Genomic DNA, 27,008 nt, shown 5'->3' with positions numbered 1-27,008 from the left:
CAAGTGGTTGAAGTGTATGCTGTGACCATAGATTTCCTTTAATCAGATCTTACAGAAACAGAATCAAATATAAAACCGAATGCATCATCTTCAGCAATCCTATAGAAAGAAACTGCATGGAAGATACATGAAGGGCAGAAATGACTTCCAGGAATGCAATGATAACAAAATCAATCAAGAAGAAATGCATCGATGAAAAAGAAGAGTCGCAGATCCCCCGGTCTGTGTGCCCGGTGTCCATGACATGGGACGTGTGACAACCAGCAATGTCCTCATCCCAGGCTGGGGCCCTTTATGAGCTGTGCGGTGATGTGACCCCGCCCCCAGCTCCGGGGGTGTGGAAAACAAGAAAGGGATCCGTGTGATGGTGTCATTCCCCTCCATAGTGAGACATGGAGACAGGACCATGCTGACTTCAAAGCACGGGATTTAAATCACCCGGAGCAGCCGGCACCAGCAATGATCCCGATCACACAGTGAGTGCTATTCTGGGAGGGGAGGGACCCCCAGACTGTGTCTTCTCCATAGAATGACTGCTGGGGACACATTGGACTGTCAGAGGGAGGGATCGGGGGACAAGTGCACGTCTGTAGAGCTGTCTGATGATGGATGGGACTGTCAGCACAGCATTGTGTATACAGTGTGTCATGTATTGTGTATACAGCGTGTGATCCCAACATTGTGTATACAGCGTGTGATCCCAGCATTGTATATACAGTGTGTGATCCCAGCATTGTGTATATACAGTGTGTCATGTATTGTGTATACAGCGTGTGATCCCAGCATTGTGTGTATACAGTGTGTGATCCCAGCATTGTGTATACAGTGTGTGATCCCAGCATTGTGTATATACAGTGTGTCATGTATTGTGTATACAGCGTGTGATCCCAGCATTGTGTATATACAGTGTGTGATCCCAGCATTGTGTATACAGCGTGTGATCCCAGCATTGTGTATATACAGTGTGTCATGTATTGTGTATACAGTGTGTGATCCCAACATTGTGTATATACAGTGTGTCATGTATTGTGTATACAGTGTGTGATCCCAGCATTGTATATACAGTGTGTGATCCCAGCATTGTGTATATATAGAGTGTGATCCCAGCATTGTGTGTATACAGTGTGATCCCAGCATTGAGTATATACAGTGTGTGATCCCAGCATTGTGTATATAGTGTGTGATCCCAGCATTGTGTGTATACAGTGTGTCATGTATTGTGTATACAGCGTGTGATCCCAGGATTGTGTGTATACAGTGTGTCATGTATTGTGTATACAGCGTGTAATCCCAGCATTGTATATACAGAGTGTGATCCCAGCATTGTGTATATACAGTGTGTGATCCCAGCATTGTGTATACAGTGTGTGATCCCAGCATTGTGTCTATACAGTGTGTGATCCCAGCATTGTGTATATACAGTGTGTGATCCCAGCATTGTGTATATACAGTGTGTGATCCCAGCATTGTGTATATACAGTGTGTGATCCCAGCATTGTGTGTATACAGTGTGTGATCCCAGCATTGTATATACAGTGTGTGATCCCAGCATTGTGTATACTGTGTGATCCCAGCATTGTATATACAGTGTGTGATCCCAGCATTGTGTGTATACAGTGTGTGATCCCAGCATTGTGTATACTGTGTGATCCCAGCATTGTATATACAGTGTGTGATCCCAGCATTGTGTATATACAGTGTGTGATCCCAGCATTGTGTATATACAGTGTGTGATCCCAGCATTGTATATACAGTGTGATCCCAGCATTGTGTGTATACAGTGTGTGATCCCAGCATTGTATATACAGTGTGATCCCAGCATTGTGTGTATACAGTGTGTGATTCCAGCATTGTGTATACTGTGTGATCCCAGCATTGTATATACAGTGTGTGATCCCAGCATTGTATATACAGTGTGATCCCAGCATTGTGTGTATACAGTGTGTGATCCCAGCATTGTGTATACAGTGTGATCCCAGCATTGTGTATACAGTGTGTGATCCCAGCATTGTATATACAGTGTGTGATCCCAGCATTGTGTATATACAGAGTGTGATCCCAGCATTGTGTGTATACAGTGTGATCCCAGCATTGAGTATATACAGTGTGTGATCCCAGCATTGTATATACAGTGTGTGATCCCAGCATTGTGTATATAGTGTGTGATCCCAGCATTGTGTGCATACAGTGTGTCATGTATTGTGTATACAGCGTGTAATCCCAGCATTGTATATACAGAGTGTGATCCCAGCATTGTGTATACAGTGTGATCCCAGCATTGTGTATACAGCGTGTAATCCCAGCATTGTATATACAGAGTGTGATCCCAGCATTGTGTATACAGTGTGTGATCCCAGCATTGTGTATATACAGTGTGTGATCCCAGCATTGTGTATACAGTGTGTGATCCCAGCATTGTGTCTATACAGTGTGTGATCCCAGCATTGTGTATATACAGTGTGTGATCCCAGCATTGTGTATATACAGTGTGTGATCCCAGCATTGTGTATATACAGTGTGTGATCCCAGCATTGTGTGTATACAGTGTGTGATCCCAGCATTGTATATACAGTGTGTGATCCCAGCATTGTGTATACTGTGTGATCCCAGCATTGTATATACAGTGTGTGATCCCAGCATTGTGTGTATACAGTGTGTGATCCCAGCATTGTGTATACAGTGTGTGATCCCAGCATTGTGTATATACAGTGTGTGATCCCAGCATTGTGTATATACAGTGTGTGATCCCAGCATTGTATATACAGTGTGATCCCAGCATTGTGTGTATACAGTGTGTGATCCCAGCATTGTATATACAGTGTGATCCCAGCATTGTGTGTATACAGTGTGTGATTCCAGCATTGTGTATACTGTGTGATCCCAGCATTGTATATACAGTGTGTGATCCCAGCATTGTATATACAGTGTGATCCCAGCATTGTGTGTATACAGTGTGTGATCCCAGCATTGTGTATACAGTGTGATCCCAGCATTGTGTATACAGTGTGTGATCCCAGCATTGTATATACAGTGTGTGATCCCAGCATTGTGTATACAGTGTGTGATCCCAGCATTGTGTATATACAGTGTGTGATCCCAGCATTGTGTATACAGTGTGTGATCCCAGCATTGTGTATATAGTGTGTGATCCCAGCATTGTGTATATAGTGTGTGATCCCAGCATTGTGTATACAGCGTGTGATCCCAGCATTGTCTGTATACAGTGTGTCATGTATTGTGTATACAGCGTGTGATCCCAGCATTGTGTATACAGCGTGTGATCCCAGCATTGTATGTATAGTGTGTGATCCCAGCATTGTGTATATACAGTGTGTGATCCCAGCATTGTGTATATACAGTGTGTGATCCCAGCATTGTGTATATACAGTGTGTGATCCCAGCATTGTGTATACAGTGTGTGATCCCAGCATTGTGTATATACAGTGTGTGATCCCAGCATTGTGTATACAGTGTGTGATCCCAGCATTGTGTATATAGTGTGTGATCCCAGCATTGTGTATATAGTGTGTGATCCCAGCATTGTGTATACAGCGTGTGATCCCAGCATTGTGTGTATACAGTGTGTCATGTATTGTGTATACAGCGTGTGATCCCAGCATTGTGTATACAGTGTGATCCCAGGATTGTGTATACAGCGTGTAATCCCAGCATTGTATATACAGAGTGTGATCCCAGCATTGTGTATATACAGTGTGTGATCCCAGCATTGTGTGTATACAGTGTGTGATCCCAGCATTGTATATACAGTGTGATCCCAGCATTGTGTGTATACAGTGTGTGATCCCAGCATTGTATATACAGTGTGTGATCCCAGCATTGTGTATACAGTGTGATCCCAGCATTGTGTGTATACAGTGTGATCCCAGCATTGTGTGTATACAGTGTGTGATCCCAGCATTGTGTATACAGTGTGATCCCAGCATTGTGTATACAGTGTGTGATCCCAGCATTGTATATACAGTGTGTGATCCCAGCATTGTGTATACAGTGTGTGATCCCAGCATTGTGTATACAGTGTGTGATCCCAGCATTGTGTATATACAGTGTGTGATCCCAGCATTGTGTATACAGTGTGTGATCCCAGCATTGTGTATATAGTGTGTGATCCCAGCATTGTGTATATAGTGTGTGATCCCAGCATTGTGTATACAGCGTGTGATCCCAGCATTGTCTGTATACAGTGTGTCATGTATTGTGTATACAGCGTGTGATCCCAGCATTGTGTATACAGCGTGTGATCCCAGCATTGTATGTATAGTGTGTGATCCCAGCATTGTGTATATACAGTGTGTGATCCCAGCATTGTGTGTATACAGTGTGTGATCCCAGCATTGTATATACAGTGTGTGATCCCAGCATTGTGTATACAGTGTGATCCCAACATTGTATATACAGTGTGTGATCGCAGCATTGTGTATACAGTGTGTGATCCCAGCATTGTGTATATACAATGTGTGATCCCAGCATTGTATATACAGTGTGTGATCCTAGCATTGTGTATATACAGTGTGTGATCCCAGCATTGTGTATATACAGTGTGTGATCCCAGCATTGTGTATACAGTGTGATCCCAGCATTGTGTATACAGCGTGTGATCCCAGCATTGTATATACAGTGTGTGATCCCAGCATTGTGTATAAACAGTGTGTGATCCCAGCATTGTGTATACAGTGTGATCCCAGCATTGTGTATATACAGTGTGATCCCAGCATTGTGTGTATACAGTGTGTGATCCCAGCATTGTATATACAGTGTGTGATCCCAGCATTGTATATACAGTGTGTGATCCCAGCATTGTGTATACAGTGTGATCCCAGCATTGTGTATACAGTGTGTGATCCCAGCATTGTATATACAGTGTGTGATCCCAGCATTGTGTATACAGTGTGTGATCCCAGCATTGTGTATACAGTGTGTGATCCCAGCATTGTGTATATACAGTGTGTGATCCCAGCATTGTGTATACAGTGTGTGATCCCAGCATTGTGTATATAGTGTGTGATCCCAGCATTGTGTATATAGTGTGTGATCCCAGCATTGTGTATACAGCGTGTGATCCCAGCATTGTCTGTATACAGTGTGTCATGTATTGTGTATACAGCGTGTGATCCCAGCATTGTGTATACAGCGTGTGATCCCAGCATTGTATGTATAGTGTGTGATCCCAGCATTGTGTATATACAGTGTGTGATCCCAGCATTGTGTGTATACAGTGTGTGATCCCAGCATTGTGTGTATACAGTGTGTGATCCCAGCATTGTATATACAGTGTGTGATCCCAGCATTGTATATACAGTGTGTGATCCCAGCATTGTGTATACAGTGTGATCCCAGCATTGTATATACAGTGTGTGATCGCAGCATTGTGTATACAGTGTGATCCCAGCATTGTGTATACAGTGTGTGATCCCAGCATTGTGTATATACAATGTGTGATCCCAGCATTGTATATACAGTGTGTGATCCTAGCATTGTGTATATACAGTGTGTGATCCCAGCATTGTGTATATACAGTGTGTGATCCCAGCATTGTGTATACAGTGTGATCCCAGCATTGTGTATACAGCGTGTGATCCCAGCATTGTATATACAGTGTGTGATCCCAGCATTGTGTATAAACAGTGTGTGATCCCAGCATTGTGTATACAGTGTGATCCCAGCATTGTGTATATACAGTGTGATCCCAGCATTGTGTGTATACAGTGTGTGATCCCAGCATTGTATATACAGTGTGTGATCCCAGCATTGTATATACAGTGTGTGATCCCAGCATTGTGTGTATACAGTGTGTGATCCCAGCATTGTGTATATACAGTGTGTGATCCCAGCATTGTGTATACAGTGTGTGATCCCAGCATTGTGTATACAGTGTGTGATCCCAGCATTTTGTATGCAGTGTGTGATCCCAGCATTGTGTATATACAGAGTGTGATCCCAGCATTGTGTATATACAGTGTGTGATCCCAGCATTTTGTATACAGTGTGTGATCCCAGCATTGTGTATATACAGTGTGTGATCCCAGCATTGTGTATATACAGTGTGTGATCCCAGCATTGTGTATACAGTGTGATCCCAGCATTGTATATACAGTGTGTGATCCCAGCATTGTGTATATACAGTGTGTGATCCCAGCATTGTGTATACAGTGTTTGATCCCAGCATTGTGTATACAGTGTGTGATCCCAGCATTGTACATGCAGTGTGTGATCCCAGCATTGTGTATACAGTGTGTGATCCCAGCATTTTGTATACAGTGTGTGATCCCAGCATTGTGTATATACAGTGTGTGATCCCAGCATTGTGTATGCAGTGTGTGATCCCAGCATTGTGTATATACAGTGTGTGATCCCAGCATTTTGTATACAGTGTGTGATCCCAGCATTGTGTATACAGTGTGATCCCAGCATTGTGTATACAGTGTGTGATCCCAGCATTGTGTATATACAGTGTGTGATCCCAGCATTGTGTATACAGTGTGTGATCCCAGCATTGTGTATACAGTGTGTGATCCCAGCATTGTGTATACAGTGTGTGATCCCAGCATTGTGTATACAGTGTGATCCCAGCATTGTGTATACAGTGTGTGATCCCAGCATTGTGTATACAGTGTGTGATCCCAGCATTGTGTATACAGTGTGTGATCCCAGCATTGTGTATACAGTGTGTGATCCCAGCATTGTGTATACAGTGTGTGATCCCAACATTGTGTGTATGTGTGTGTGTGTACATCCTTGTCTGGCTGATTGGGATCTTTCCTGTAATCCTATTTAGCACACAGTAGCAGCTCCTCTTGGCTCTGTAGAGCTGATGGGGGGATCTGCCTTGTTCTTTTTACATGGGGAAGGTCTCCTGTGCCTGGGGGCTGCAAGTTTGTCCTGGATCAGCTGGCCCTGCATTATTGATGGAGGAGCTGCCAGTCCTCCCAGTCCCAGGCAGATGTTGGTGTGTCCTTGTGCTGGGCTCTGGTGGAGGGATGAGACATGTAGAGAGAGATGTATGACAGTCACCACCAACCCTGGAAGAGATATGTGTAAACAGCACAGTGGGGATTCTTTACATCACCAGCATTGCACAATGATGGGAATCATTGTTCATAAATAATGCTATCGATTTGTGTGATCACTGTAGTCTGTGTTTCTGATACACAAACTGTATCGCTATAGAATGTGAGATGTGATACTTTCTATGATTCAGATTTAGAAAATTCATTTATGCGAAGCTTGACTTGATTTTTCTTACTGTTTACATATTTTTTTTAAACAATATATTTTTATTGAAGTTTAAAATAAAGATATTTACAAAGAGAAAGAAAAAAAAACATTAATCAACAGATAGATCCTGCTGTTATCGTTATATGAATCAATCATAAGCGACCAATAAGTATAAACTATTACAGGAATGTTGTACAATAAGTACTATATATCAGAGGCAGAGACCAGTGGAGTAAGTCATAGGCTTGTAGAAAGAAAATCCATTTAGATAGGGTTTCTTGGGTGGATGAGTTTGGACCATCACCAATCTATTGAAAATGGACCAAGATTCGCCTAGGGTTTAAAAAAGAAGGGAGTTAGAGAAATAAAGGAGAACTTTAGTAGATAAGATTTAAGGAGAGGACAGATGACATATTTAAAGCTGTGAAATAATAATAATAATTATTATTATACATAATTTATGTAGCGCCAACAGTTTGCTCAGCGCTTTACAATATAATGGGAGACAATACAGTTCAATATAAGAGGGATTGGAGGGCCCTGCTCCTTGGAGCTTACAATCTAAGAATGCACTTTAACATAAGCCTGTGGGTTTGTTTTATTACTTTCATTATTATACAAGATTTACAGTATATAGCACCAACAGTTTGTGCAGCACTTTACAAAATAAAGGGAGATGTACAGTTACAATTCAATTCAAGAGGGTTAGGATGGTCCTGTTCATGAGAGTTTACAATGTAAAGAGAAGCACAAGTCATTCCAAAGGTAGATTGTAAAATCCCTTTGAAAAAGACATTGTCACTTATTTGAAAACATGGATTTTTATCCAGGTGAGTTAGGGTGGCCATACACTGATAGATTAATGTTGAACAGAAAAAAAAAAATTGTTAGGTGGGAGGCCAATTTATCAGAAAGCAGCTGAAGTTTGCATAGTGTTTGGCCAGTTTAAGATTTGTGAATGAAGCCTTTATATATTTTATCCAGGCGACCAGCAAAAAAAAAAAAAAATTAAATACACATATAGGAGCTGGTTTACCTGCCAAAAGATTTGTACGAGGGGTCATCAAAAAGTTTCCACGCTTTTCTACATATATATATATATGTTAAAAAAGTGCAAAAACGTTTTGAAGAACTCTCGTGTTTCTGTCCATCAAGTCCTGAGATTTCCACTTCTCTGCCACACAGCAAAGTCCTGTCAAGCTGGGAAGAGGAGCAGATATTTTTTCTGTTCAGTAACACAGGTTTTGTCCTTTCCCCAGCCTGTCTGAGCTCTGCTGTACAGTGGACTGCAAGAGTCTGATACCAAGTCATATTCAGGTACCTACACTGTTTGCAGGTACAAGCTCTGGTTCAAATCTCAGTGAATGGAAGAATTGTTTTCAGAAGCACTTCAACAGTCCACATGAGGATACCCATTGTATCCTATGTGCCCATTCATTCCTATACATTGTGTCACTTGAAACTTGCCGCTTGTAGCTCAGAAAAGTACATTGAGCTTCTTTGAGGGAGAGTCGCTCATTTTGGGTCCCTATAGACTTCTATGGGAATGCCCAAAAACCCATCTAACGTGGGCTCAGTTCTTGCCGCTCCTTTTCCTAGTAACTTTCTTTTGGCTAAAACAAAAATGCTCAAACCTGGCAAAGCCAGAAAAACGCATGTACAAACACTCTATATATTCTTGAAAAAAACTCAAGCTCAAGTGGTCACCGATTATTTATTGCCACAGGGCCTGTTTTATAGTGATCTGCAGTCACATTTTTAGATTGACATAATATCCTATCATGTGTAGGAGCACTGCATGGCCACAATGGGAACTTTAAGAGCCTGCACAAGCACCAAACAAGGGCTAAGGGCTCCTTTAGATGAGCGGCTGGGGGGAAGTAAAAACAGGCACCTCAGAATGCTAACAATACAGCTGGATAGGGCTGTATACATGCTGCAACCACAATTCTTTGCTTCATGGTTTTGGCATTTTTAGATTGGGGTGTAGAGTCTGACAGGTAGCACCAGCGAAGTCCCACAATGTAAAATTGCCGTTTGGCAAGTTAGAAATAAAAGTGAAAAAAACCCCAAATGTTCAGGAGGTGGTAGTAGCACCTCCTGAACACCTGTACTGCCCTCTGAAAAGCACTCCACAGGGTGGTAAGCATTTTACCCCTGTGAACGAGACTTTACTTTAAAGTGTTACTAAACCCAGGACCCTGCATTCACTATATCTGGTCTCCCACAGTACACACAACATGGAAATGCAATTTTTGTAGTAAATATAAACTGATAAATACCTTTTTTCATCAGCAGTATATAGCAGTCTTGTGACTTCTATCAGTGTTCAGCAGAGCACTAGTTAAAGCTTGTAGGAGGAGTTTTCTTTCTGCTCTTGGAGGATGCAAAACACCTGACCTCTGTCTGACCAGTGCTGATTGGCCCTGTGCTGATCACATGCACTCTCCCAAGAAAAAAAAAACCTCTAGAAATATACACCAAACGGAGCATGTGCAAAATGCCTATGGTTCAGTCTGTCTTATCAGGAGATAAGAGGTGGTTGCTTAAACAAGGGGAGGAACAGAGCAATCAGGATCAAACATTTTACACAATGCAGAGGATTAACCCCTTAGGTTCCACAGTGGGTATAACAAACATGCTTTACTGCATATACAGACTGATTTTACTGTTGTGGGTTTAGTAACACTTTATAGGGCTCATGCACAATAGACATTTTAAAAATGAGCTGTACAAAGTTATGTTTAGCAACTAGCTGTTTAGCCACGTTTTTCCGCATTAGTGTTTTTTTTTTGTTTTTTACACAAAAAAAAAAATTTGCCAAAAAAAAAAACTTTCAAAAACGCCAGTTTGCTGTGTATTGCCATGTTTTACCGCATTTACCAGTGTTAGTGTTTTTACAGATAAAAAAATCCTCTTGAAACCAACTAGTCCTGGGGTTTTTTTCCAGCCAGAAAACTCTCCTGCCAAAAAAACTCTGATTAAAGCCTATGTGTGCATGGACACATAGGATAACATGCTGCGGAGTTTACTGACTGTAGAATAAACCGCCAGAAGCCAAAAACAGCAGCTGTAAAAACGTCCAGTGTGTATGAGGACTAAATCACTTGATTATATAATTTCCCAGTTTTTACCCATAGGTAGAAAAGATGGAGAACCCATTCTTTAGTGACATCATGATATAAACATACATGCTTGTACCACTCTGGCATGCAGATCTATGTACTGTGTAGGCACCCCTGGTAACATCCTCATCTTGGAATAAAAGCAATCCATTAGGAATCATGCACACGGACATAAAAATGTTTTCCTGTGGTTGAGGAGTGCAGTCAGGGCATATAGCTGGCCGTAGAAGTGAATGGCTGTACATCCCTATACTTGTGTAAAAGTTGATGCTTCTATGAGTTCAGTAAAATACGTTGTACAGCTTATGTGGTAAGAGCTGATGCAGAGAAGCATTGGTGTTTCCACAAGTACAGGGGTGTATAGCCATTCACTTCTATGGCAGGTTAAATGCCCCACCTGTGGCTCCCTGGCTGCGGGAAAACAACGTGGTTTATACCCTAGGCCAGTGGTGGGCAACCTTTTTTTTCAAATCTCTCCAAAACCACGATTGAAATTTATTTTGAGAGCCACATTTTTAAAACTGAAAATACATCCCCCATATAGTAATTCATCCCCCATAGTAATTCATCCCACATATAGTAATTCATCCCCCCTATAGTAATTCATCCCCCATAGTAATTCATCCCCCATATAGTAATTCATCCCCCATAGTAATTCATCCCCCATATAGTAATTCATCCCCCATATAGTAATTCATCCCCCATAGTAATTCATCCCCCATAGTAATACAATCCCCCATATAGTAATTCATCCCCCATAGTAATTAATCCCCCATATAGTAATTCATCCCCCATAGTAATTCATCCCCCATATAGTAATTCATCCCCCATAGTAATTCATCCCCCATATAGTAATTCATCCCCCATAGTAATTCATCCCCCATATAGTAATTCATCCCCCATAGTAATTCATCGCCCATATAGTAATTCATCCCCCATATAGTAATTCATCCCCCATAGTAATTCATCGCCCATATAGTAATTCATCCCCCCATATAGTAATTCATCCCCCATATAGTAATTCATCCCCCATAGTAATTCATCCCCCATATAGTAATTCATCCCCCCTATAGTAATTCATCCCCCATAGTAATTCATCCCCCCTATAGTAATTCATCCCCCATAGTAATTCATCCCCCCTATAGTAATTCATCCCCCCTATAGTAATTCATTCCCCATATTGTGTCAATTCACTTACCTTTGCTCCGCGCGTTCCTCTTGCCGTGTTCCCGCGCCGTTCCGGTCTTCAGGGCGGACTGTGAGAGGAGAGGAGTTCGTCACGCTGCCCCGCCTACATCCTGACAGCCAATGTTTGCCACGCTCTGCGGGCCGGATTAAAAGGTCCGCCGGGCCGTATACGGCCCGCGGGCCGTAGTTTGCCCATTGCTGGGCTATCTGCAGAGTCCTGACTTTTGGGGCGGCCGCCCGCGAAGAGGGAGCGGAGCGGGCGCCTGGCACACAGAAGAGCCGCATTAAAGTGTGTAAAGAGCCGCATGTGGCTCGCGAGCCGCGGCTTGCCGACCACTGCCCTAGGCGTATTTTATACCTAATTATAGCCGTATGCATGTAGCCTTTTTTTGGTGGACTGGCTGCCCATTGGTGTATGTGGAGGTCATATGATCGTTTTCCAATCCTACTGTTAAATGCCCCACCTGTGGCTCCCTGGCTGCGGGAAAACAACGTGGTTTATACCCTAGGCGTATTTTAAACCTAATTATAGCCGTATGCATGTAGCCTTTTTTTGGGTGTACTGGTTGCCCATTGGTGTATGTGGAGGTCATATGATCGTTTTCCAATCCTACTGTTAAATGCCCCACCTGTGGCTCCCTAGCTGCGGGAAAACAACGTGGTTTATACCCTAGGCGTATTTTAAACCTAATTATAGCCGTATGCATGTAACCTTTTTTTGTCGGTGTACTGGCTGCCCATTGGTGTATGTGGAGGTCATATGATCGTTTTCCAATCCTACTGTTATCGGTCAGCCCCAATCATCACAATACATTGAAATCTTTTGTTCGGAAGCAGTAAGTAAAACCAAAAGTGGACCCTTATTTTATCGTGTGTAAAAGTGGAATCTGCAGTGTAACACTGTTTGAAGGCAGATTGTCAAATTTGACAGGAAAGCTGCATTTTAAGTGCAACATTATGCGGTCCATTATCACCATTGACTTGACTCATTCCCCATCCTCTTACTATAGAGTGCTCCCATTGCTTTCCTATCACCGTAGCGGGCCATCAGGATATTTATTGCCCATTTGCCTAAATGAACATGGGATTGGGGCTATTAATACGTACAGCCCAGTTCTAACTTTATATTGAAAAATTGCTGCTTTCTACCAATCTCAGCATTTTGTTTGCGAGCGTACTACAAGGAGATGCTGCCTATTTGTGTTTAGTTTGAAAACATCCCCTTTTCAATTGAATTAATGGCTGCAGTAATTCCTCCTAACTCTGCCGGCCTGGGTGAGTGGTCGTTTAAAGGTTTAATGTATTTATGATAATGACTGGAAGAAGAAGGCAGACTCCACTCAGATCAGCATACAGCCAGATGGGTCTCAGCTTATATTGTACACAGTTGCCTGTTGTACTGTACATCGTAAAAGCTTATCACCATTCCAGTATTGACTGCGGAAGTGGAAGACCGGTACCGGCTCTGCGGTCTGGCAGAATCACTTTTCTAGAAAAACCTTCATAGGTGATCATGAAGCTAGATTTGTTTTTCATTTATTCATCACTGCAAGTATACAGTATGTGTATTTCATTTCGCCATAACATTCATTTGAGTTGTTAAAGTATATGTGAACCCTTACCTCTTAAAATAACCCATTCAGTTTGAAATAGAAATAAAAGATAAAACATTTGTTTATAGATATAAATAAAACAATATAATTACCCTTTTTTTTTTTTATAAGCAATCACATAATCTCTGTTCACATCTGTATAAAGGACTTGGAGAGCTAGGGTGGAGAAACAGCAGGACACTGATCTTCCCAGTTAATGGCTATGCAGTGCAGGGGGAGGGTGTCAGCACAAGCCTGATCTTTGGAGGCCAGGCAGACTGTTCTCCCAGCACAGACAGAAATCTGACCATACTGGGAAAGATGCAAAACTGACCATACTGGGAAAGATGCGCCTTCATGCCTAACATGGTCAGATTGAAATAGGAAAGCGGGGGGACTGGCAGGCTCTTCAGGCATTTCACACAAAGGAAGAAATACAAAGAGAAAAGGATATTTCTTAACACAAATGCATGTTACACCAGGCACGTGTCAGGAATATGAAATGTTGAGGTAACATATTCTTTAACATTTCTGCCACTGCATACATTTCTCTATTTAAAGGTGAACATTTTATTTAATGCTTTTTTACCCTTAAAGGAGAAGTATAACCAAAGATTTTTAACAATACTTCTATGGGTTCACAGCAGTGCAATTCATTCTGCACTCCTGTGACCTGTTTTCAGAAAAGAAAACTGACCACACTGGGATGGATGAGCTTCCATGCCTGGTGTGGTCAGTTTAAAATAGAAAAGCAGGAGAACTGGCAAGGGCATCAGGTATTTCACACCAAGTAAGCAATGCAGAGATCAGGATACTTTTTACAACATGTACAGGTACAATAAAATCTGTATCAGGAATATGAAATGTTAGGGTAACATACACTTTAACATTCGTTTCATAAGACCAGTGGTCGCTATGAACTCTTTCCACCTGGCAACTGGTCTTGTAACTTCTCTGCTGTAGTTCTCTTTGCAGTGATCAGTGACACAATCACATCCCTGCTTGCTGTAGTTGGTGGACCCTTGAATCTTAGACCCCCAGTCTGAACTGCCTAATGTAGCTACATCATTTGATTGACATTACCCGCCTGCCCAAGCCTGGCTATTCACAACTACAATTTCAGTTACATGATGAGCGGATGTAACATATCCACTTCCATGCTACCTTCTCTGAGTGCCTGGCCATATTGGCATTTATTCAGTGCTAGCAATGGTGTCACAGATTTTTCTAAGGTAAATGTTATCAAAACAGGGCAGTTTTACTACAAATCATTAAAGACTTTTAAAAAGTTTATAATGTACATATCTGATGGCTCATATATAGCAAGTTTCACTTATCCCAGAGTTCAACTTTAAAGTGTTACTAAACCAATAACAGTAAAATCAGTCTGTATCTGCAGTAAAGTATGCTTGTTATACTTAATGTGGAAATTAAGGGGTTATTCCTCTGCATTGTGTAAAAAGAATGTTTGATTCTGTCTTCTCTGATGCTCCCCTTCTTTCATGGTCCCCATTTCATCTCCTGATAGAACAGAACTTTGGGGGCAAGCTGCACATGCTCAGTTTAGTGTGTATTGCTAGAGAGTTTTTTTTTTCTTGGGAGGGTGCATATGATCAGCACAGGGCCGATCAGCACTATCCAGAGGGTCAGGGGTTATGCAGCCTCATAGGACAGTGAGAGGAGAATGAAAACTCCTCCTACAAGCTTTAACCCGTGCTCTGCTAGACACTGATAGAAGTCACAAAACTGCTTTAACTGCTGATGAGAAAAGGTGTTTAACAGTTTATATTTACTAAAATAATTGCATTTCCATGTTCTGTGTACTGTGAGACCAGATATAGTGAATGCAGGGTCCTGGGTTTAGTAATACTTTAATTAAAAGTGCCATTTCTGTCTGCAGCTTCTGCTATCAGCATGAATCACTTCTGACAAGTTTTACAAGTTGGGTACTTTGGGAGACCAGATATAGTGAATGCAGGGTCCTGGGTTTGGTAACACTTTACATAGAAACATATAGAGGCACCCTTTCATTCCAATATTATTTCATATGTGTAAAATACGTTTTCAATCCAGCTAGAGTAATTACTTATAGTTTCTCTTTGTATTTAGCTTTGTATATTAGATGAACATAACCAGTATGATATTCACTAGTCATTTTAAAGGTATCTATTGAAACTAGATAGAGGCTGAGCCTTCACAATTCCTTACTGTGAATTATTATTGTACAGTATAAACATAACAATATGTACATATTTGGAAAATGTACATTTTTATACCTAGGGATCAAGAAATGTTCAGGCATTGGCTCGTCTCAAGGAAAAGCAATAGTGATTATCAAGGAGTGTTGATTCTTCCCCAAAGCAGGGTCAGTCATGAGATGTTGGAGAGGGCTCACGGACATCCTTCTCCAGTTTCACTGTAAACATCTGATTTCTAGACACTTTAAACCTATGGTGTCCATTATGCATTCATTTGGCACCTACAGCATGGCCCTTGGGCCCCAGCAGCCACTAGTGGGATCATTCTGGTAGTCTAATAAAACATATCCACAGTCTCTAACATGTTGCATATCTCCAGCCTTCATCTACCCCAATAGCATGTCACTAGTCTCTAATCAAATCTAGCACTTTGTCGGCAGTTTCTGACAATCCTCTGTAGCACTACTTTTACACCCCCCCACCCACACAAACCCCAATCGATTTCAGCTGCCACAGACCCCCATGTCTAGTAAGTTAGCCACCACTGCCTAGTAAATCTTTGCTTTACCTGTGCAAGTGTCACTCTGCCTGGCATATGTTAGACATACGTTAATTAATAAAGGCATCTAACAAAGCTATCAGAGTTTCCTTATCCTGTATAGTACTACCCTTAATTTTCTTCATTTAATTTCTGAACCTGAAACAGAAATGTGGAAGCAGTTGATGATCACTTGTATAGGTGAGGGGTTGCCAGCCATTTACAATTTTGTTTCCTTGGTACTACTGCTGGTGGATGCGCACGTTGTCAGTTTATGGTGATTTTTCTTTTAATTCTTGATTTAATAAGGTCAGGACTAAAAAAGAAAAATAAAGATTTCTCTTTTTTCTGGGTTAGTATGAAAAATTGCATATTGATATTAGGTAGTATTTCCCATTACCGGCAGATGTAGCACTAGTCTTGTTTTCACATGTAAAGTATTGTATCCCTCACAGCTGTGCTTAATTTACATCACAAAAAAATTCCCCTAGCCTCCCTCCATATCACTCTGAATACACAGAGCTGTGGTCCTGGAATTGAGTAAATTTATTGCCTCCATAAACTAAGCATTAGCAGTCAGCATCACTTGATACTGAAGGGTAAATAAGGTATTTGGCCACCAATGCCAGCAGATTAACAAGGGAGAGTCTTGACTGCTCATGTAATTTCCATCTTCACTTTCTGTTCAGGCTCTTCATTGATGGACTGTACAATCACAGTGGACATCTGCCCATCGTAGACATTCTGGTTTTATGTTTGTAATACAAGTGATGTAACTGTGGCTCAAATGGGTGGATTCTTTATGAATGGGTAACATAATTTACATGTGCATGTTATAGCCTTACCAAAAAAAGCCACAAATGTAAAATGTACGCACAGCATTTTATCCATAAAAATATCAATGTTTCCCTTTTAAACCTTGTTGAACTATGAATTGAATTATACATTGGAGATTGACGTGTCCCCTATGTAATTGTAGACCATAACAGGAATTGGTATAATCCTGACATATAACAAAACATTTTCACAACTGTTGTAAATGCAAACATGTATTTTGTCTGGGGTGACTTAGATGAACAAAAAATGTATTTATCATTTGGGGGAATGGCTCTGCAAACATTTAGTCGTGGATCCAACCGTTCATTAAAGTTGTTCCTTGTAGTTTCCAATCTAAAGATATACTATATAAAGCATGTCCTGTTTTATGTTTGTAACATCTACCAAGTGAGATAGGAATCATGATAGCATCTTATTTTGACTTGTTTTTACCACATGATGGCTGTTTATGTTAAGGTTTGTTATTTCAGCCTGTATCAGAATTGGGAATTATTTTACATGGCATAGGGGAATTGATATAATGGTTTAAGTAATTGGATGTATTTAGAAAATGGAGTTGTGCTCCAAACATCCGTCCTTTTGACTGTCAGTAAAACGGCCTGTTTTATCTAATGTTGTATAATTAGTGTTGAGCACATATGCTTCGTGAATTTGAATTCACTGTCTCCTGGGGTCAACAACAGTCTGGAGATTAAAAACAAGGGCACATACTCTGGCTGATACATACATACACACACACATATATATATATATATATATATATGTGTGTATGTAATAGAAAAAGTCTACACACCCCTGTGAAAATGTCAGGTTTCTGTGATGTAAAAGAATAAGACAAAAATAAATAATTTCAGGACCTTTTCCCCCTTTAATGTAACCTATAAACTGTACAGCCCAGTTGAACAACAAACTGAAATCTTTTAGGTGGAGGGAAGTAAAAATAAAAAAACTAAAATAATATGGTTGCATAAATGTGCACACCCTTAAACTAATACTTTGTCGAAGCACCTTTTGATTTGATTCCAGCACTCAGTCTTTTTGGGCACGAGTCTATCAGCGTTGCACATCTTGACCTGGCAATATTTGGCCACTCTTCCTTGCAAAAATACTGCAAATCTGTCAGATTGCGAGGGCATCTCCTGTGCACAGCCCTCTTCAGATCATCCACAGATTTTCCTGTATAATAATGTATGCTTTGGGTCGTTGTCATGATGAAAGATGAAGTTCCTCTTCATGATCAGCTTTCTAGCAGAAGTCTGAAGGTTTTGTGCCAATATTGACTTGTATTTGGAACTGTTCATAATTACTCTACCTTGACTAAGGCCCCAGTTCCAGCTGAAGAAATACAGCCCCAAAGCATGATGCTGCCACCACCATGCTTCACTGTGGGTATGGTGTTCTTTTGGTGATGTGCACTGTTGTTTTTGCACCAAACATATCTTTTGGAATTATGGCAAAAAAGTTCAACCTTGGTTTCATCAGACCATAACACATTTTCCCACATGCTTTTAGGAGGCTTTAGATGTGTTTTTGCAAAATTTAGCTGGGCTTGGGAGATTGCTGTCACATGTACCACACAGCCAGTACTTGCTAGATATTCCTGAAGCTCCTCTAATGTGGCTGTAGGCCTCTTGGCAGCCTCCCAGACCAGTTTTCTTCTCATCTTTTCATCCGTTTTGGAGGGACATCCAATTCTTGGTAATGTCACTGTTGCGCCATATTTTCTCCACTTGATTACTGTCTTCACTGTGTCTCATGGTATATATAATGCCTTGGAAATTCTTTTGTACCCTTCTCCTGACTGATACCTTTTAACAATGAGGTCCCTCTGATGCTTTGAAAGCTCTCTGCGGACAATGACTTTTGCTGTAGGATGCGACTAAGAAAATGTCAGGAAAGACCTGCTAGAACAGCTGAACTATATTGGGGTTAATCAGAGGCACTTTAAATAATGGCAGGTGTGTACTGACTCCTATTTAACATGAATGTGATTGCTTAATTCTGAACACAGCTACATCTCCAGTTATAAGAGGGTGTTGCACAATTATGCGACCACATTATTTTAGTTTTTTATGTTTACTTCCACCTCTAAAAGATTTCAGTTTGTTTTTCAATTGAATTGTACAGTTTTGTAGGTTGCATTAAAGGTGGAAAAAGTTCTGAAATGATTTCTCTTTGTCTCATTTTTTTACATCACAGAAACCTGACATTTTAACAGGACTGTGCAGACTTTTTATGTCCACAGTATATATATTATATATGGGTGGGCGTGTGTCTTTAGAAGGTCATGCAGCTATTGTCTGGCAGAAAGTACCTCGGTGAAATCTAAATCGCAAGAAATATGTAGTGGAGATAGACTATATGTAAAATATGCGTGTGTTTCATAGCTTTGGTTTGATTTTTTATAGGTTATATGTTCCATGTCATTTGTTCTCTTTAAATACTTTACTTGAAAAAAAAAAGCTACTATATAAAAATCAAGTGTCAAAAGTATCGAACAAAGGGCAATAGTCACATAGCTTAGACATTAAGGGCTCGTTCACACCATGGTGCAGAGATGTCAGTTTTTCTGTATGTGTTCTGCAAGGGCACAACAAAATCAGTTGTTCTCTATGTGCCCTGCTCACATCACAGCACTAGTATCACGTGCAGATTTTTTCTGCAATGTACATAAAACTCATTGGAGCGTGCATAAAAACTGATGTAAACTGATGTCTCTGCAACTGAAATCTGCACGTTAGTTTTCATCAGTTTTTCTGCAAGTATGGAATGAGCGAGACCTAAAAGTTAACAGCACTAAGATGCCAATAGACTAATAGTACACCCTATCGGGAAGCACCTGTCTAGTACAACCTTCATCTTATTATTTTTTTTTCTATTAATATTATGCAGGATTTATAAAGCGCCAACAGTTTGCACAGCATTTTATAAAATGAAGGTAGACATAACAGTTACAATACAATTTGGTATTAAAGGAAACAGAGGGCCCTGCTCGTTAGAGCTTACAATCTAGGAGGAAGAGTTGAGTGATACAAAAGGTAATAGCTGTGGGGGGATGAGCTGATTGAGGAAATAAAAGGCAGTTTATTAGTTAGAAGCAGGATAGGCTTCTTTAAAGAGAATGGTTGTCAGGGATCGTCTAAAGGTGGATAGATTAGGAGATAGTTGGATAGATTGGGGTAGGGAGTTCCATAGGATGGGAGAAGCTCAGGAGAAGTCCTGGAGGCGGGCATGGGAGGAGATGACATGGGAACTAGAGAGCAGAATGTCTTGGGAGAATCGAAGAGAGTGGTTTGGTAGATATTTTGAGACCAGGTTAATGATGTAGCTGGGGGCAGAGTTGTGGATGACTTTGTAAATTGTTGTTAGTATTTTGAATTTTATTCGTTGGGTGAGTGGAAGGCAGTGGAGGGATTGGCAGATCAATTATTGTGTTGCTCAGGGACTCCCCCAAATGTGGGTGCACGATTCCAGGAAATCTTAACCTCAACCCGCACTCCATCCCATGGTGTCCCGCAGCTCAGTGTCGTCCCTCTTCAAGGTTCCTAATCTGAGTTGTGAACTATGAGTCCAGCAAATCAAGGAGTCCTAGTAAGTGCTGGTGGTTGAGATAAGCACAAAGCTGTTTTTGATAATTTGTCACGTTATCATATTTTCATGACTTTTCAAGATTAGCATTCATGGCAAGACTTACAATCGCCCCATTTAAATTGTTGACTAGTTCAGTTCAATGCCAACAGATAATGTTGATATATTTGAATAAAAACAATAAAAAGAATTGTAAGAAAAATTTGCCTTTATAATTATTTATACAACAAAAATATAAATAGGCATAGTATATTGTGCAGAAACAACACTGGCATCAAGAGGCTGGTATTGCCCCCTTTAGTATAAATGACTTCTACATTTTGTATAACTGCCCATTAGTCTCTGACATTTTTTACTACTTCTTCATGCAAAATTCCCTCAGTTGCAAGTTGTTTTTGTGTTTATTTGCATGAAATACCCATTTAAAAATACCCTACAAAAGTCAGGGCTTTGACTAGGGCAGTTCATAACTGTCTATTTCCTCTTTTTGAGCCATTCCTCGATGGATTTGCTTGTATCCTTTTTGATCATCACCGTGTTAAAAGACACATTTCTAGTTCACTTTTAACTTTTGAATAGGTGGTCTCACATTCTCATCAAGCACATTTTGATATGTTGCAGAATGTGTACTCGATGACAGCAAGCTGCCCAGGTCCTGAAGCAGCAAAGCAACCTCAAACCATAAAAAAGACACCACTGTGCTTCCCAGTTGTGTTGAGGTTCTTATCCAGAAATGTCTTCAGTTTGCAGAAAACATATCCAGTGTTACTGTGACCAAGCAACTTTATCTTTGATTGATCAATCTTCAGCACATTTTTTCAGAAGGCCTGCTCTTTGCCTTTATCTTCAATGGCAAAATGTAGTCTCACGGTAATGTGCATTTTCTACAGCAAAAAAATTTTCCAAACACACAGTTCATGCGAGTTAAATTGATACAATCTTTCTGAAAGTAGATTTTATTTAATCCCGGTGGTTTCAAGAGTTACCTAAGCATCCTGTGATAAAAGTTGTTGGATTTTAGAGACCTCTTTGAACATCATACCATAAACTCTTGGGCTTGAATTGCTGGACCAGCCAGTTCTGGACAATGTATGAGTATGGGTGCAATGTATGCCACTTAGAGATTATTGTTTTTTAAGAGTGTAATATTTTATTTCAAATCATTTGGTGATCTTTTAAAATCCCCTTGCAGACTCATAAGTATTCACAACTTCCTTTCTGAGGGCCTTAGGGAGCTTTATTGATCTTGGTATGATGGCAGCATACAAGTCAATAGCAAAGAGAACACCAGACCATAGATTAAATAAGGCAGGTTCCACCTGCATACTTACTAAGAAGGTTCTAATCATTGGTTCCTAATCTGGAACACCCATTTCTAATTTCAGGGATTTGAAGTGGTTGTAAATTGAGTAGTGCATTTTTATTGATATAGATCATGAGAATGAATGCACCATATCAGTTTTAAGTGAAATTTGTTGAAGTATATCACATCCTTAGGCACTATTTGAATCAAGATGTTTGCCTGTTCAAGTATGTTGAAAATGTCAACACTTTCCATTTGGTGTATTTGCCTTTTCACATCACTGTATATTCGGTTTCCCCAGTCTGCAGCTGTTTACACATTTTGCCACTCCCTGTTTTCTTGGCTATATGAAGCTCTAACCAAGTACAATGGCAGATTTTAAAAATCCCAATAAATTACCTTGGCTCCATATACATTGGGCAGATGAAGCATTGGTTAGGAAACTCACGTTTTTTCAGGTAGTTCCTGTTGGCTGCAAATGAGTTGGCTTTGCTGAGGAGGTGCTGTACAGAAGCAGTGCAGCCGATGACTCCTATGTCATTGCACCCTTACCACAACTCTACTCAATGAGGTACAAATGGATGGAGCTTCAGACAAACAAAAAACTATTGACAGTTGCATAACTGGCAACCAGTTTCCCCAGCCTAATGACACAATTAATTAGGACCCAAAAGTATGTGTCTGGACCTGTGTGGCCTAAACATTAATTCTGCCCTGATACTCCAGGTTATCGTTTTTCCTTATTTGTATACTTGATCTCAGTAAGTAATTCAGAAAGCAAGAAAAAAAAAAAAAAAACAGAACATCAGCATGACAGGCAGGGAACTAGCATTTTCAGAAGTTTGAAGCCCCTCATTTTCTCTCATGTCGTGTGCTTTACCAATTAAAGTGTATCTACTGTAGATCCTAAAACAAAAAATGATTGTTGTGACAGAGGGTAGGCAGGACAGAACACATAAGGCAGATGGCAAACACACAAAGCTTTATTGAGACAAATGACAGTCACTCAATAGGGGGATTGCAGGGAGTGGGACAGGGCCCAGTATGGAAATAGCAAGGAGAGGGCTTAAATACTTGTAGTCCAGCCCAAGGGGCAAAGTTAAAGTCTCTACAGCAGTTTGTAATCCAAACAGAGAGGGGGAGTACAAGAACAGTTCAGGGGAAATGGGGGCATATACTCACAGATCCGACAGGGCGCCCGGGTCCACAGGGAAACAAGATAGTATGACACAAGTACATGCCCGGAGTATGCGTGGCTTAGTCCGTGGTAGTATTCCCCCCCCGAGTCCTGGGTGCCTGCAAAGGGCAGCTGGTGTGGTTCTCCCCCTTAGCTTGGGGCTGTGCAGAGCAGCAGCGTGCAGAGGCTCCCCCTTATCCTTGGGGGGTCTTGGGGCTTGTGTGGCAGCTTGCGGAGGCTCTCCCCCTATCCTTGGGGGTCTCAGGGCTTTGCCAGCTTGCTTGGCTCTCCCCCTATCCTTGGGGGTCTCAGGGCTTTGGTAGCTTTCTTCGCTCTCCCCCTATCCTTGGGGGTCTCAGGGCTTTGGCAGCTTGCTCCGCTCTCCCCCTATCCTTGGGGGTCTCAGGGCTTTGGCAGCTTGCTCCGCTCTCCCCCTATCCTTGGGGGTCTCAGGGCTTGCAGAGTGGGCCATGAGGGTCCGCCGCAGCTGGGATCCCTCAGTGGCTTGGCAGCGGAAGAGAATGATTAGGAAGAGCCCGGCATCAGTCTCTTAAATCGATGCAGGACGCTTCCCGGTCATCCTGGCAACGGTGGGCGGGCGGTGGGCGGGCGGTGAGCGGCGTGCCTTGTTGCTCGGCAAAGAGGCACGCCCCTCTTGACATGGGTCACGCTCTCGTGAGCGCGGCCTTTGTCCAGAGGCATCCGCAAGCTGCGGATGCTGGGACCGTGCAGCGTCAGCCTGACGCCGCTGTCCGGAACATCTCTGCAGGAGGTTCGCACTTCTCCGCAGAGAGGTGTGAACCTCGCTATCTTGTCCCCTCTGGCCTGGCCGGATGGGGATAAGATTGTGGCAGAGGTGAGAGGAGCCACGCCTCTCATCCTGCGTGGCTCGGCTTCAAAGAGCCGCGCAGGACGAGAGACAGCAGGGGGTCATTCCTGAGCGGGCCAGCGGAGGGGGGAGAGCAACAAACTGTGACAATTGTATTTCAAATTGCTAGTCCATTAGTTTTCAGGCTTTGTTTCTTTTATTTTCACCTTCTGATCCTGCAAATACCACACCTTCTATTCTTTCATGTATACTCCCCTCCTACACTGTATCTATGTAAGAAGCCATGGTTGTCACAGAGACTGGACTCAAACATGGCTGCCTGTCTGTCATCTCCATGACACAGTGGATCAGTGTCCCTAGCAGTTATTTTTTTTTGGGGGGGGGTGTAGTAAAGGATAAAGTTTTTTCAAGGAAGTGAAACTGGTAGCAGGGAATCTAGAGCTGGACCTTCTTAAGGGCCATACCACCACAAGCGTGGTGCCAATTCTTATTAAGTCCCCCTGACTGAGAACAGAGTGTGAACTATTGAAAGATATAGATAAGCATATTTGTCTACTGATATATTAAAAGAACGACTTCAATACAACGTGCTTGAAAGTTTGTTTTCTGTCATGTGATTAAATTGCAGTGCTAATCTAATGAAGGGTGGCATGGAGATACATGAAATATTAACAAGTGTATCGATAAACACTCATCCCTAAATAGCTTTTTTTTGTCATACTTTCAGTTGCTGCATGCTTGTGTAGCACTACCCCCTTAGGGATTGTTGATGAATTTTGGTTCCCCCTATAGTCCTGCACAGCCAGTCAGTTAGCATTTTACACATAGCTTTCATCCACAGACAGAAATCAGAGTGTTGGTTTTGTTGTTTATTGAGGGGATTAGATTTGGATAGGGTTTAGGGATGTATAGGATTCCCAAGGGAACTGAAGTCTGAAGACAATTTCCTGAACTATTCACAGCTTCTCTCTAACACACAATCTCTATTGGAGTGCTAGCCAGCAGCTCCAGTTGTACTACCCCAGACTCTAGATCAAGGGTATCAAACTGGCGGCCCTCCAGCTGTTGCTAAACTACAAGTCCCATGAGGCATTGCAAGGCTGACAGTTACAAGCATGGCTGCCAAAGGCGGAGGCATGATGGGACTTGAGGTTCCGCAACAGCTGGAGGGCCGCCGGTTTGACATCCCTGCTCTAGATGAACTCCTCTTCACCCAGCAATCTGAAGGTTTTCTTTCTGAGCAGGGAATCTGGATCCTGCTCCCTGAAATAAGGTGTACAGTCACTAGCAGAGGCTAATCTGGTTTCCCACCAGAGTGCTTCTTCCCCTATCTGCCCACTGGGTGTAGGTGTACTCACTTAGATCCTCTCCTGTACCACTTGTGTAATGGCTGCTGCTACCAGGCCTATCAGCTGGGCTGCTCATTTCCTGCCATGCAGGTGGTCCTCTCTCAGGGGGCTAGTGAGTCCTGAGTTTTCCTTCTTTTTAGCTCCATGCTTGCAGGCAGGCCCCATAACACTAGGCCTCCTGGCAGTCTCACATCTTCCTGCTTCTCACTTCTCTCCCACCAGCATGCTCTTGCTACGAAGCAGGCTCTTCCACTTTTAAGGGAGTTCAACCTCTTGCCAAGTCTCCTGTTGGGGATTGGCTGAAGACCCTCAAGAGTGTAGCCAGCCACTCCGCAGATTCACCCACTGCCTCCAAGGCCCTCACCTGAAAGCCTCAGCTGGGGGAAATTCCAGAGGGACTGGCCTGCAGAGTCTCTCAGCCCTGACTAGAATTTGACCAGTCTGACTCTCTCACCTGAGCTGCTATTTAGCTTCTCTCTAGCTAGTAGGGTCTAGCTCCCCCTAGCTAGGAGGATGCTATACTTGTTATGTGATTTAGAATCCAGGAAAATAGTATTTTCAGAAGAAAGTGAGAATTGGCAGCCTCCATTAAAAGTCTTAATAGGTGACCTTTGGGGTCCAGATATATATTTTTTTATTCTTAACTGCAGAGACAAGCAGTGCATAATTTCTGTTTAATTAGTAGAGATATCTAGAGCAGTGGTTCCTGACATTAGTAAGACCAGGGCCCAGTAAATTCTTCGAAAACATTCCATGCCCCAGCAGTAAAAAAAAGAAATACGTTTATACTCATGAAATAAAAGTATTAAAATGTAAAATATGCTATTAAACTGTATTTAAAAAGGCTAATCAGCTGGAAATATGTGTAATGAAATAGATACAATGACAAAAATTGTTCTATAAAGTCTAATTTTTTTCCCCAGGCTGAGCTTTAAAATTGAAGAAAAAAATGTGAATTTTTTTAGGGCCCACTCAGACCATATGGGACATTAAAGTAGCCTTTTGCATTTTTTTAGATAAACAAAACATTCACCAGTAAACTATTAATTAAAATTCTTATCACAGCAGTTATAGTTCACAACTTTCAATGCTAGTGGTCTCTTCTGTCATAATTGTCCCCCCTGCTTGTCAGCAGGTAATGTGATCTGAGCTGCACAGGCACAGCTCAGATCACATTTATGGCCTACTCTGTGTTCTGCAGAAGTGATGTCGCCGCAGCCGAAGATACAAAACTCAGATGAAACACCCAGCGAAGATGGAAGTAGGGGTAGCCGTGACAGCGCTGCACTGGAAGGCTCCGTTTGCTGGCGAGTCCGTCATCATGTGCTGGTATGCAGTGAATATTAGTACATTATGATTAAAACCTGCAGAGGGACCAGCTTTTTTATATTTTGGCTATAACTTTACAAGATAAAGAAGCTACATACTCAGTAAGTGATAAATCAGACGCTGAAAGAGCTTGAAAAAAACTGAGGGTTTAATCTCAATTTAATCACACATGTACATGTGTGTTATACTCTGCGTTAGGCTAGGTTCACATCTGTGTGGGTGGTGCCGCTGCGGATCTGCAGCCGCACCACCTGCACAGAGGAATGCGCACCCGCGGGCAGGTGCCATTAGTTCTAATGGCACGCTATCCACACTGGAAACCGCAGCCGTACTGGGAACCGAGGTTCCTGTGCGGGCTGCGTTTTCCAAAGAAGTGCAGGGACTTCTTCCATGTCTCAAATGAATGGGCTCTTGTGCTCGTGCAAAACACGGCCTGCACGGCCGCATATGTGTGAACCAGGGCTAAAGTGCAGTGCATTGCTGATTGACTTCAGCTTCAAAGTGACCAATTGGTCACAGGTTGTGATTACATATTACACTCAGTTATTTCAGTTCTCATTTATTGCAGGCTGGTAGACATGCGGCATCCAGCACAACAAGGGGGAAGGTGCTGCCCAGTGGTCCCACCAATCTAGGAAACTGACTGATCATAATCAAGAAGCTTTTTTTTCTTTTCTTTTCTTCTCTTTTTTTTTTTTATTCCTGGCATTGTTCACTTGATG

At 41.9% G+C, this 27,008-nt stretch overlaps 1 protein-coding gene across 1 annotated transcript in view; it reads left to right on the top strand.

Annotated features, from left to right (window-relative positions):
• Positions 1–319: 319 nt before the first annotated feature.
• SH2B2 (SH2B adaptor protein 2) overlaps positions 320–27,008 on the top strand; it is a 131,102-nt gene continuing 104,413 nt past the window's right edge. Inside the window, exon 1 of the mRNA XM_089683745.1 lies at positions 320–476. The gene's annotated coding sequence lies outside the window, so the exon portion shown is untranslated. The remainder of the gene's footprint in view (positions 477–27,008) is intronic.

This window comes from Staurois parvus, unplaced genomic scaffold, assembly GCF_062004578.1.
Source record: "Staurois parvus isolate SC_StPar_1 unplaced genomic scaffold, SC_StPar_1.0 ptg000321l, whole genome shotgun sequence".
Lineage (NCBI taxonomy): Eukaryota > Metazoa > Chordata > Amphibia > Anura > Ranidae > Staurois > Staurois parvus.
Note: the sequence above shows the minus strand (reverse complement) of the source record. Positions and strands in the feature narration are given on the sequence as shown.